The sequence below is a fragment of the Anomaloglossus baeobatrachus genome, chromosome 1 (genome assembly GCF_048569485.1).
Source record: "Anomaloglossus baeobatrachus isolate aAnoBae1 chromosome 1, aAnoBae1.hap1, whole genome shotgun sequence".
NCBI classification, from domain to species: Eukaryota; Metazoa; Chordata; class Amphibia; order Anura; family Aromobatidae; genus Anomaloglossus; species Anomaloglossus baeobatrachus.
This window is the reverse complement of record NC_134353.1, coordinates 941,407,038-941,420,925: the sequence shown is the minus strand read 5'-3', so window position 1 is coordinate 941,420,925 and position 13,888 is coordinate 941,407,038. Positions and strand designations below refer to the sequence as shown.

The 13,888-nt window shown below is 54.8% G+C and overlaps 1 protein-coding gene across 2 annotated transcripts in view; it reads left to right on the top strand.

The window, feature by feature from the left end:
• NUP155 (nucleoporin 155) overlaps positions 1-13,888 on the top strand; it is a 181,348-nt gene that overhangs the window by 139,958 nt on the left and 27,502 nt on the right. The window lies entirely within an intron of this gene.

The following is a 13,888-nucleotide window of genomic DNA, read 5'->3' as shown; positions in this document are numbered from 1 at the left end:
TGTCAGGTACTCTGTGTCCCCATGGGGACGATTCATGGAGCGCCTGGCACCCGGACGCTGCAAGGGCTGCTAGGCCGTGAAAGCCGGGGGACTTCCGCGCCGACCGCGCCTGTTTGTCGGCCGCGGTCATAAATTTAGTCCCCGGCTTCAGTTGCGGCCTACTTGCAAAATCTCGCCCCCGGACCTGTCTGTCAGGGTAGGGGCGGGACAGCCGACCGGACGCTGCCTGGGACACACAGCGGCTGCTGATCCGTGAAAGCCGGGGGACTTCCGCGCCGACCGCGCCTGCTTGTTGGCCGCGGTCATAAATTTAGTCCCCGGCTCCAGTTGCGGCCTACTGGCAAGACTCCCGCCCCCGGACCTGTCTGTCAGGGTAGGGGCGGGACAGCCGTCCTGACATCGGCAGTGAGGGCCGGAGCATCCTGTATGCTTCCTCCCCCCTCTTTGATCACAATAGGGACCCCAGATTCCCGCACTTTTTCCTGGTGCCGCCCACCGCTCCACTCCCCCTCTGAGAGCTCCAGCAGCCATTTTTTCAGACATTCTGCGCTGGACAATCATCAGGAAAGAGCTCTTCACCGCTGGGAGACCTGGAGCAGGGAATCTGGAGGACACACACGCCGCTTTTTAGCGGTCGGTAAGCCACACCGGTCATCCGGTGCTGGTCCCCCTGGGTTGCCTGAATAGATACGTATTATATATCTTTATATATATATATAGATCTCTGTTCGGCCGGGCTGTATACTCTTCCCTTATACCCTCTGTGATCACTCTCCTGGGACACAACAGCATGTCGTCCACAAGGAGCAAGAGCGCTAAGGCACAGGGTTTCCTTGCGACCTGTACCTCTTGTGGGGCTATGTTGCCTGCGGGTTCCACCTACCCTCACTGTGAGCAATGCTCAACCCCTGTTACACTGACTCAGCCGGAGCCAGGACCACTTGTGGGCTCCTCGGCTCAGGTAGACCCCCATGCTACCACTGTCCAGGCGTCAGGGACAGAGTTTGCAGTGTTTGCTGAGAAGCTCTTTGAGTCACTTTCACAATCCATGGCTAAGTCTATGGACAAATGGTCTGCCAAGCTGCTAGAAGCCTTGCAGTCCAGACCGGTCCTTACACAGATCCAGGACACTGTTGGATCGGCGCCTCCAGGTCCCTCTCGGTCCACGCCGCAGCGCGCTCCCGGAGTGGGCTCTAGGTTTCACGTGGAGGACTCCTCCACGGTCCACAGCCCCAGACCAGCTAAGCGGGCCCGCTTGGAATCATCAGCTTCATCACGCTGCTCAGGTTCCCAGCTGGAGGACTCGCTGGAGGACGAGGCGGAGGTCGCAGCTCAGGGCTCTGACCATGACGTTGCCCTCAACCTTGATACACCTGAAGGGGACGCCTTAGTAAATGATCTTATCTCGTCCATCAACCAGGTGCTAGATCTTTCTCCCCCACCTCCACCTATAGAGGAGTCGGCTTCTCAGCAGGAGAAACACCAGTTTCGGTTCCCCAAACGTACACGGAGTGCGTCTTTCGACCACTCTAACTTCAAGGATGCTGTCCAGAAACCCAGAGCGGTTCCGGACAAGCGCTTTACTAAGCGCCTTGCTGACACACGTTACCCCTTCCCCTCTGACGTAGTTAAGGGTTAGGCTCAGTGTCCCAAGGTGGATCCTCCAGTCTCTAGATTGGCGGCTAGATCTGTGGTATCGGTTGCAGATGGCTCATCGCTAAAAGATGCCACTGACAGGCAGATAGAGCTCCTGGTGAAATCCATCTATGAAGCCACGGGCGCGTCTTTTGCCCCGGCTTTTGCAGCCGTGTGGGCACTCCAAGCTATCTCGGCTTGTCTAACCGAGATTAATGCGGTCACACGTACTTCTGCTCCGCAGGTTGCGTCTTTGACTTCTCAGGCGTCGGCGTTTTCTTCATACGCCATGAAGGCAGTCCTAGACTCTGCTAGCCGTACAGCGGTCGCATCCGCTAATTCTGTGGCAGTCCGCAGAGCCATGTGGCTGCGCGAATGGAAGGCAGACTCGGCTTCCAAGAGATTCCTAACCGGTTTGCCGTTTTCTGGCGACCGATTGTTTGGAGAACGATTGGATGAGAGGGAAAAGACTCCTCCTTACCCCAGTCCAGACCGAAGCGACCTCAGCAACGTAAGATACAATCAAGGTTTCGGTCCTTTCGCCCCTCCGCCAAGTCCCAATCCTCTTCGTCCAATAGGCCGGAGAAAGGTCAGAGGAACTCCTACGCGTGGCAGTCTAAGTCACGCCCCCAAAAGGCTGCCGGAGGCACTGCCTCCAAGGCGGCCTCCTCATGACTCTTGGCATCCCCGAACCGCATCCTCGGTCGGTGGCAGGCTCTCCCGCTTTTGCGACACCTGGTGGCCACATGTTCAAGACCGATGGGTGAGAGACATTCTGTCTCACGGTTACAGGATAGAGTTCATCTCTCGTCCTCCAACTCGTTTCTTCACAACCTCCCCCCCCCCCCCCTGCTCGGGCCGACGCACTTCTTCAGGCAGTGGCCGCTCTGAAGACAGAAGGAGTTGTGATTCCCGTCCCCCCTCAGGAACAGGGGCGCGGCTTTTACTCCAACTTGTTCGTGGTGCCAATGAAGGACGGTTCATTTCGTCCTGTTCTGGACCTCAAACTGCTCAACAGACATGTGAGCACCAGACGGTTCAGGATGGAATCTCTCCGCTCGGTCATCGCTTCGATGTCACAGGGAGACTTTCTCGCATCGATCGACATCAAAGATGCTTATCTCCATGTGCCGATCGCACCCGAACATCAACGCTTCTTGCGTTTCGCCATAGGGGACGAACACCTTCAGTTCGTGGCATTGCCTTCGGCTTGGCGACAGCCCCACGGGTTTTCACCAAAGTCATGGCATCCGTTGTGGCGGTCCTACATGAGCCGCCTCATGCACTTCCTAGGGAAGATGGTGGCAGCGATGGAGGCAGTGCCCTTCGCGCAATTTCATCTACGCCCACTCCAATGGGACATTCTCCACAAGTGGGACAAGAGATCGACTTCCCTCGACAAGAATGTCTCTCTTTCCCTGGCAACCAAGACGTCTCTTCAGTGGTGGCTTCTTCCCACTTCTCTATCGCAGGGAAAATCCTTCCTGCCCCCAACCTGGGCTGTAGTCACCACGGACGCGAGCCTGTCAGGGTGGGGAGCAGTGTTTCTCCACCACAGGGCTCAGGGGACCTGGACTCCGAGGGAGTCTTCCCTTCAGATCAATGTTCTGGAGATAAGGGCAGTGTATCTAGCCCTATTGGCGTTCCATCAGTGGCTGGAGGGCAGGCAGATCCGTATCCAGTCGGACAACGCCACTGCAGTCGCCTACATCAATCACCAGGGCGGCACTCGCAGTCGTCAAGCCTTCCAGGAAGTACGGCGAATTCTGCAGTGGGTGGAAGCCACAGCATCCACCATCTCCGCAGTTCACAGAGCTCTGGCGGCGGATGCATAAGTACAGGATTGGTCGCAGTTTCAACTGCCTTATGTGTTTCCTCCTCTGGCGATGCTACCCAGAATATTACGCAAGATCGGGTCCAACTGCCGCCGCGCCATTCTCGTCGCTCCAGACTGGCCAAGGCGGTCGTGGTACCCGGATCTGTGGCATCTCACGGTGGGTCAACCATGGGCCCTTCCAGACCGCACAGACTTGATGTCACAAGGGCCGTTTTTCCATCTGAATTCTGCGGCCCTCAACCTGACTGTGTGGCCATTGAGTCCTGGCTCCTAGCATCGTCAGGGTTATCTCAGGATGTCATTGCCACTATGAGACAAGCCAGGAAACCGACGTCCGCCAAGATCTATTACAGGACTTGGCGGATATTCTTGTCCTGGTGCTTTGTGAATGGGTTTACTCCCTGGCCCTTTGCCTTACCCTTTTTTCTTTCCTTCCTTCAATCTGGAATGGACAAAGGTTTGTCACTAAGCTCTCTCAAGGGACAAGTATCGGCGCTCTCAGTATTTTTTCAAAGGCGCCTGGCCAGGCTCCCGCAGGTCCGCACGTTCCTGCAAGGAATATGCCACATAGTCCCACCTTACAAGCGCCCACTAGAGCCCTGGGACCTTTACAGGGTGCTAACGGCTCTTCAGAAACCACCTTTCGAGCCGCTGCGAGATGTCTCCTTATCACGTCTTTCGCAGAAGGTGGCATTTCTAGTGGCAGTTACATCACTCCGAAGAGTGTCGGATCTTGCAGCGCTGTCATGCAAAGCCCCCTTCCTGGTTTTTCACCAGGATAAGGTGGTTCTGCGTCCTGTTCCGGAATTTCTCCCTAAGGTGGTATCTCCTTTTCATCCAATCAGGATATCACCTTACCTTCTTTTTGCCCTAATCCAATTCACCGATGTGAAAAGGATTTGCACTCATTAGATCTAGTGAGAGCACTCCGGTACTACGTGTCTCGCACAGCGCCCCTGCGCCGTTCAGAGGCACTCTTTGTACTTGTCGCCGGTCAGCGTAAGGGTTCGCAGGCTTCCAAGTCAACCTTGGCTCGGTGGATCAAGGAACCGATTCTTGAAGCTTACCGTTCTTCGGGGCTTCCGATTCCTTCAGGGCTGAAAGCCCATTCTACCAGAGCCGTGGGTGCGTCCTGGGCATTGCGGCACCGGGCGACGGCTCAGCAGCTGTGTCAGGCAGCTACCTGGTCTAGCCTGCACACTTTCACGAAACATTATCAGGTGCATACCTATGCTTCGGCAGACGCCAGTCTAGGTAGGCGAGTCCTTCAGGCGGCGGTTGCCCACCTGTAAGAGGGAGCCGTGTCGGCTCTATTATCGAGGTATTCTTTTACCCACCCAGGGACTGCTTTTGGACGTCCCAATTGTCTGGGTCTCCCAATGGAGCGACAAAGAAGAAGGGAATTTTGTTTACTTACCGTAAATTCCTTTTCTTCTAGCTCCAATTGGGAGACCCAGCACCCGCCCCTGTTCCCTTCGGGCTTGTTGTTCAATTGTTTCTTTGGTTTCAGTTCTCCGAACATCCTTCGGATTGAATTTACCTTAGACCAATTTATAAGTTTCCTCCTTCCTGCTCTTGCACCAAAACTGAGGAGCCCGTGAGGCATGGGAGGGTGTATAGGCAGAGGGGAGGGGTTACACTTTTCAGTGTAATACTTTGTGTGGCCTCCGGAGGCAGAAGCTATACACCCAATTGTCTGGGTCTCCCAATTGGAGCTAGAAGAAAAGGAATTTACGGTAAGTAAACAAAATTCCCTTCTTTCTTTACCGTTCCTATGGGAGACCCAGAGATTGGGACGTCTCAAAGCAGTCCATGGGTGGGAATAAACAGAAAACTGAGAAGTAGGCGGAGCCTAACTTCACAAATGGGCAACAGCCGCCTGAAGGATGCGTCTGCCCAAGCTCGCATCTGCCGAAGCATGAGCATGCACTTGGTAGTGCTTTGAAAAGGTATGCAGGCTAGTCCAAGTGGCAGCCTGACAGACTTGCTGAGCCGTAGCCTGGTGCCTGAAAGCCCAAGAGGCACCGACAGTTCTGGTCGAGTGTGCCTTGATCCTCGGCGGGGGAGGCACCTGAGTACACTGGTAGGCATCGGATATGGCCGACCTAATCCAACGAGCTAAGGTCGGCTTAGAAGCCGAGAGGCCCTTACGCCGACCTGTGGTTAGCACAAAAAGAGAGGTGCACCGCCTAAGAACAGCGGTGCGAGACACATAGATCCGGAGCGCCCGCACCAGATCCAGAGTATGCAACGCTTTTTCAAAGCGATGAACAGGAGCCGAACAAAAGGAAGGCAGGGAAATGTCCTGGTTAAGGTGGAAAGGAGAAACCACCTTAGGGAGAAAATCCAGAGTCGGACGGAGAACCACCTTGTCTTGATGAAAAAACAAAAAAGGTGACTCCGAAGAGAGCGCAGCCAAATCAGAGACTCTCCTGAGGGAAGTTATGGCCACTAGAAAGACCACTTTCTGTGAAAGACGAGACAAAGAAACCTCCCTAAGAGGCTCAAAGGGGGGTTTCTGCAAGGCCGTGAGGACCAGATTGAGGTCCCAGGGATCCAAGGGCTGCCGGTAAGGCGGAATGATGTGAGACGCGCCCTGCATGAAGGTGCGCACCTGAGCCAGCCGGGCGATACGCCGCTGGAACAGCACTGACAGAGCCGAGACTTGTCCCTTGAGGAAATTGAGGGATAGTCCTAGCTGCAGACCGGACTGTAGAAAGGACAGAAGGGTCGGCAAGGAAAAAGGCCAAGGAGCATGGCCGGAAGAGCGACACCAGGACAGGAAAATTCTCCAGGTCCTGTGATAGATTTTGGCCGAGGAAGACTTCCGAGCCCGAGTCATAGTGGAGATGACTTCAGGAGGAATACCAGAAGCCGTCAAGATCCAGGACTCAAGAGCCACGCCGTCAATCTGAGAGCCGCAGAATTCTGGCGGAAAAACGGACCTTGTGAGAGAAGGTCTGGACGGTCCGGAAGATGCCACGGCACCTCTACGGACAGATGGAGCAGGTCTGGGTACCAAGCTCGCCTGGGCCAGTCCGGTGCAATGAGGATGACCAGACGGCCCTCCATTCTGATCTTGCGCAGAACTCTGGTCCCAGTTTCGTCTGTCCTACGTGTTTCCCCCTCTAGCTCTCTTGCCCAATCTTGAACCAGAGCGTCCGCTGCAAGGGCCTGAGGATCGTGGGAGCGAGCCACGTAAACCGGAACCTTGTTGATGTGCCGGGATGCCATTAGATCCACTTCCGGAGTGCCCCACTTGCGGCAGATTGACTGAAACACTGCCGGATGCAGGGACCACTCGCCACTGTCCACGGTTTGACGGCTGAGATAATCTGCTTCCCAGTTTTCCACGCCTGGGATGTGGACTGCGGATATGGTGGACTTGGAGTCCTCCGTTCATTGAAAAATGCGTTGAACCTCCAACATTGCCAGGCGGCTGCGTGTCCCGCCTTGGTGATTGATGTAGGCAACCGCTGTCGCGTTGTCTGACTGGACTCGGATGTGCTTGCCCGCCAAAAGGTGGTGAAAGGCTAGGAGAGCCAGAAGCACAGCTCTGGTTTCCAGCACATTGATCGAGAGGGCTGACTCGGACGGAGTCCAAGTGCCCTGTGCTCGGTGGTAGAGACATACCGCTCCCCAGCCGGATAGACTGGCATCCGTGGGAGGATCACCCAGGATGGGGCCAGGAAGGAGCGTCCCTGAGGCAGAGAGAGGGGCCGAAGCCACCACTGAAGGGAGCCCCTGGTCTGTGGCGACAGAGCCACTAGCCTGTGCAAGGAGGAAGTCCGCTTGTCCCAACAGCGGAGAATGTCCAGCTGCAGAGGACGCAGATGGAACTGGGCAAAGGGAACAGCCTCCATTGATGCCACCATCTGACCCAGCACCTGCATCAGGTGCCTGATGGAATGACGGCGGGGCCTCAGCAGAGAGCGCACCGCCAGATGGAGGGACTGCTGTTTGACTAAGGGCAGCTTCACAAGTGCCGGCAGAGTCTCGAACTGCATCCCTAGGTACGTGAGCCTCTGGGTCGGAGTCAGAGTGGATTTGGGCAGATTGACAAGCCACCCGAATTGGGTTAGAGTGGCGAGAGTGAGCGAGACACTCCGCTGACAGTCTGCGCTGGATGAAGCCTTGACTAGAAGGTCGTCCAGGTAAGGAATCACTGCCAACCCCTGGAGATGCAGAACCGCAACCACTGCTGCCATGACCTTGGTGAATACTCGAGGGGCCGTGGCTAACCCGAAGGGGAGAGCCACGAATTGGAAATGTTCCTCTCCGATTGCAAAACGTAGCCAACGCTGGTGTGAAACTGCAATTGGCACATGCAGATAGGCATCTCTGATGTCGATGGATGCCAGGAAATCTCCTTGGGTCATTGAGGCAATGACTGATCGCAGAGACTCCATGCGAAAATGCCGCACCTGAACATGCTTGTTGAGAAGCTTGAGATCCAGGATGGGCCGGAAGGAACCGTCCTTTTTGGGGACTAGGAAGAGATTTGAGTAGAAACCTCTGAACGGTTTCCGGGCGGGAACCGGAACAATTACTCCGTTGGCCTGCAAGGATGCCACGGCCTGAGAGAAGGCGGCGGCCTTGGAGCAGGGGTGAGTTGACAGAAAAAATCTGTTTGGCGGGCTGGAAGAGAATTCTATCCTGTAGCCGTGGGAGATGATATCCCGCACCCACTGATCGGAGACGTGTTGAAACCACACGTCGCCAAAGTGGGAGAGCCTGCCACTGACTAAGGACGTTGCTGGCGCGGTCAGATAGTCAAGAGGAGGCTGCCTTAGTGGCAGCAGCTCCTGCGGTCTTTTGTGGATGCGCCTTTGTGCGCCAGTTGGGTTTTTGGTCCTTGACTGAGTTAGTGGACGAGGCCGAGGGCTTAGAGGATGACCAATTGGAGGAACGAAAGGAACGAAACCTCGACTGGTTCCTACCCTGGGCAGGTTTCCTGGTTTTAGTTTGTGGCATGGAAGTACTCTTCCCGCCAGTAGCTTCCTTAATAATTTCATCCAGTTGTTCACCGAATAGCCTGGATCCAGCAAATGGGAGCCCAGCAAGGTACTTCTTTGAAGAAGCATCTGCCTTCCACTCTCGAAGCCACAAGATCCTGCGGATAGCGAGGGAATTAGCCGAAGCCACCGCAGTGCGGTGAGAAGCCTCCAGCATGGCAGACATGGCATAGGATGAAAAAGCTGAAGCTTGGGAAGTTAAGGCAACCATTTCGGGCATAGATTCCCTGGTGAGGGAATGCATCTCCTCTAGAGAAGCAGAGATGGCCTTGAGAGCCCACACTGCTGCAAAAGATGGGGAGAACGAGGCCCCAGCCGCCTCATATACAGATTTGGCCAGAAGGTCAACCTGGCGGTCAGTGGAATCCTTAAGAGAGGTGCCATCAGCCACTGATACAACGGTCCGGGCTGAGAGTCTAGACACCGGAGGGTCTACCTTTGGTGAATGAAGCCCACTCCTTGACCACCTCAGGTGGAAAGGGAAAACGGTCATCAGAACCACGCTTTGGGAAGCGTTTGTCAGGACAGGCCCTAGGCTTGGTCACAGTGGCCTGAAAACTGGAGTGGTTAAAGAACACACTCCTTGTCCTCTTAGGCAAGGTAAACTGGTGCTTTTCTGCCAGAGGGGGTTGCTCCTCTGATACTGGCGGATTGAGGTCCAGTACAGAATTAATGGACGCAATCAAATTACTAACATCTGCGTCACTTTCGGACAGATCAATGGGGCACATGGAGATAGCGTCCGAGCCCCCAGTAAAGGCATCCTCCTCGTCCTGCGAGTCAGCTCGTGAATCAGAGCCGCGGGACGAGGAAGGCGAGGGGACCCTGCGTCTCCTTTTAGGAGGACGGGGTCTGGGACCAGATGACGAATCCTCTGTGAGCTCTGCTGAGAGAGCCCTAGCAGCAGAGGCGCCCTGAGAAGGGGGCTGATGCATGTTCAGCAAAGTCCGGGACAGCTGTCCCATGGAGTCGGCAAAAGACTGGGAGATTGACCTAGAGAAGGATTCTACCCAAGCCGGGGGTTCAGCCACCGGAGCCGGAGCAGCCGGTCGGACCACTGTGGGTGCGATTCCAGGCTGAGGCATTGTCAGGTTAGAGCAGGCATCACAATGTGGATATGTGCTCGGTTCAGGCAGCACGAGCTCACATGCAGTGCATATTGAGTACAGCCTTGCAGCCTTGCTCCTCGTGTGAGACATGCTGCTGAAGTGGGGGCTCTGAGCCAGAATGACCCCCAGAGAGTATATAAGAAGGTCCACAACCGGAGGTTGTGGCTTACCAGACCGTTTGTGTGCCCTCCAGATCCCACAGCCCGGACCCCCAAGCAGCTTAGCAGGGATGCTGCAGCCAGCGCTGATCCAGAGAAAAACGCTGAGAAAATGGCGCCGGAGCGAGGAGAGGGGGCTGGACCTGCTCTGAGAGCGGGATCTGGAGGGCCAAGGAGATTTACAGGGGAGGGGACATGTACTCAGAGAGGAGTGTCCCTCCCCTGTGCCGAACGGCTGCTGGGCGGAGCCGCACTGTCCCTCTGCATGATTGACATGCGAGGGCAGTGAAATCGAAAGTAGGCCTCCGGCGAAGCCGGGGCCTAAATTTAAGCGATGCGGCCGGCGCGCAGGCACCATCGGCGCGGTTCTCAGTTGACAGCCAGAGAACCGTCCGGAAATGTCACAAAAGTTACACAGCACACTCCCACCATAATAAAGTACCGGGACCCCCCGAATATAAACGTCTCCGGTACTTAGCTTGCTGAGACGCAGGGTTCCAAGTCCCTGGGGATGAGTGCTCCGTCCAGCAGGATCCTGAAGGGCTGCGGATGGAGACCGGTCTCCTGCAAAGCAAGGAGAACCGTGCTGGCTCCCACTTCAAGCCAGAGCCCGAGGGATGGTGAAGGAGCGCGGCATGTAAGACTCCAGCCTTGTAAATCAACCTTAACAGCACCGCCGACACAGTGGGGTGAGAAGGGACATGCCGGGAGTCCAGGCTTGGACCCGCTTTTCTTCAAAAACTTTCCAAAAATGAAAAATCAGATGAACTGGCTAGATCTGGTTATCCAGGGGGTGTATATGCTCAGAGGGAGGAGCTACACTTTTTAGTGTAGTACTTTGTGTGTCCTCCGGAGGCAGAAGCTATACACCCAATGTCTGGGTCTCCCATAGGAACGATAAAGAAATATGGTATATATGGTAGAAAATTTTGGTAGAAAAAAAAATATATGCATATATAAATATAATAATACATATAAATGTATTAAAATACACATAAATAGAATAATATTAAATAATAAATTAATAAATAGTATTTTATATAATAAATATATTAATACATTTCTCTGACGCCTCATTGGGGGACACAGGACCATGGGTGTTATGCTGCCTATCCATAGTAGGACACTAAGTAGATGCAAGAGCATAGCTCCTCCTCTGCAGTTTACACCCGGCAAGCTCAGTTTTAGCTTAGTGTCTGTAGGAGGCACTTCCTTTGAAGGTTTGTTATTTTTTGAGGGCGACGGTTTCCTTTTGAGACCGATCTCCCACTACCATCAACGGGCGGGAACGTGGAGTGTCGCCTCCACGTACCCCCTCCTGCGACGCTGGATCCTGGGCTGGACGACGGGTTCCACAGACACCGATTTTCCAAAGCTCAAGGTAGAGGCCTGTGCCCTATAGCCCAATTCCTCAGCCCCTCTCTGCAGGCTCTGAGTTGAACATGACACCGACACAGCAAGCTGACTCTGCTATTTTCACTGCCTGGAAAGCAGTGTTTTAAGGTGAGATCCCCCCTGACTGGTTTCCCAGACAAAGGGAGAAAAGACGCTGCAGGGAAGGCCCCAGGACATTTACAGTATTTATTATGTGCAAGGAGCAAGGATCCTGCACACACAGTGTTAACTTTTCTCTAGCTTGCTGGCTGGAGGAGGGGGAAGTCACTCCTGTTTGCAGAAAGTCCTGCAGATAATTTCCCGGTGGCAGGGGGAGGGCCCAGGGCTCAGGGACTCACGCTGTTTTATTTGCTCTGTTTGCTCTAGCAGAAAAAGCCGGCTGATAACCACCAGTGACAGGCTGTGTGCTGACTAGAGGGAGAGGGAGGAAAACTATCAGAAGCTCTCTTCCCGCTGTTTTTTTTTTTTTTTACTACCCACAGCAGGGGGGGGCACACTGACTCATCTTCCCGCTCTTTTAGCGCTAAGCCCCCCCCGCGGCCGCTATAAGCCCCGCCCCCCCCAGGAAAGCGTGCGAAGATCTTCATAGATCTTAATCCTTCCTGAGCCATCGGCTGATTCTGGTGAGGTGCTTGCTTCACTTGTAGCTCTGCTGAGCATTGCTCCCCCTACTGGCATATTCCTATTAGGAACATGCAGAAATCTAAGGGCACTAAGAGTACTAAGGCCCACATAGTCTATTATTCAGCCTGCACTGCCTGCCACGCTGAGCTACCACGTAAACACACCTCTTCTCTCAGTGAGTCCTGTGCCCCTATAGCCCCCCAAGACCCCCCTGCCACCACCGCCGCAACCGGCAGGCCAGAGCCTAGGGCCCCCAGCCCACCGAAATTGGCACAGTTTCTGTCCCAATCCATGGAAAAACTGTCACAGAACCTGGTTCTGGCTATGCAATGTCGTCCTCCACACCCTTCTGGGTCCCTGGACGGAACGCAGCCTGAGCATACCCCTATGGAGGATCCTTCTGAGGTAATCTGGGCACATGCTTCACCGGTTGCAGGGATCAGGAAAAGAGCACACGGCTGGGTGTCTCCAGCGGGCTCTCCCTCGGGAGCACACAGTGCAGGCTCTCCCACACGCTCCACAGCTTCTGAAGAGCTGGAGAAAAGAGAATGCTGTTTGTACCAGGAGGATTCCTTGGTTTCAGCCTCCCCAGATGATCAAACTGCAATAGACTCCCTTATAGCAGCAATCAACCAAACTCTGCATGTGGAGGATCCCCCATCCACTACCACTGACCATGCGGTCTCCTTTAAGAGGGCAAGGAAACCCCAAAAGGTTTTCGCTGATCACCCAGAGTTTCAGGATATCCTCACAAAGCAAAGGGAGAAGCCTGACAGGCGCTTCGGTAACCGAAAACTCATGGAGTCCCGGTACCCTTTTGCCTCACCTGCCCCTAAGGGCTGGGCCGATCCGCCCTCGGTCGACCCCCCCCCCGGTCTCCCGCCTTACCACAAAGACGCTCCTGTCTTTACCCAATGGTTCCTCCATCAAGGACCCGACAGACAGGTGGAGCACCTCGCCCGCTCTGCTTTTGAGGCTGCGGGTTCCTCCCTCTCGCCCTCCTTTTGCCTCTGTGTGGGTCGCAAAGGCGATCTCGGTCTGGGCAGACTCCCTTAACACTTCGCTTGAGGAATCCCAGTTCACTCATACCTTCACAGAGGTAACAGCTCAAATTGCCGCTGCGGCGGAGTACCTCATCCAGGCCTCCATGGACGCTGCTACCTGCGCAGCGTTTGCCACCTCAAATACCATAGCCATCGATAGAGCTCTCTGGCTCCGACAATAGCGAGCGGACTCTGCCTCCAAGAAGTCTCTCACGGGCCTTCCCTTTTTTCCAGACCGATTGTTTGGCGAACGTCTGGACAAGCTCATTTCTGACGCCACGGGAGGAAAGCGTACCTCCCTCCCCCAGCTGAAGTCCAGGACGTCCTTCACCAGACGTCCACAGTCCTTGTTCCGCTCCTTTCGGAACTCATTTGGTTGCTCGACATCCCGTGCTATCCCCGCCACCAGCCGCGGACTACGCAGGGACAGACCTTCTCAGCTCTCCCCGAAACCCACTTCGTCATGGCAGTCTAGACAGAAACAGTCCAGGACTAGGGAGACTCGGCCACGACGTTTTCCCCCCTCATGACTCCTTCGGCGCCCCGGAAGACACACTCATTGTAGGAGGTCGACTGCGGCTCTTTCATCACATCTGGGCTGCCGCCTCAGACACCTTGTGTCTTCCGGTTACCACATAGAATTTCGGACCTGACTCCCGAGTCGGTTCTTTCTCTCAAACCCCTAAAGACTCAAACGACGCGAAGCTTTTTTCTCACTAATCCACTCGCTCCAAACAGCAGGAGTGATAATACCTGTCCCAGACGACGAGAAGTTTGGGGGTTTTTATTCCAACCTCTTTGTGGTCCCCAAAAAGGATGGGTCAGTTCCACCCATCCTGGACCTCAAACACCTAAACAAACGTGCACGTACGGAGATTCAAAATGGAGTCCCTAAGGTCCATTATTGTATCCATGGTTGAAGGGGAATTCCTCGCCTTAGATATCAAGGACGCGTACCTGCACATACCCATCGCCCCAGATCACCAAAAGTTCCTCCGCTTCGCAATTCAGGACTCCCACTTTCAATTCGTAGCTCTACCCTTCAGCCTTGCCACCGCACCAAGGGTCTTCA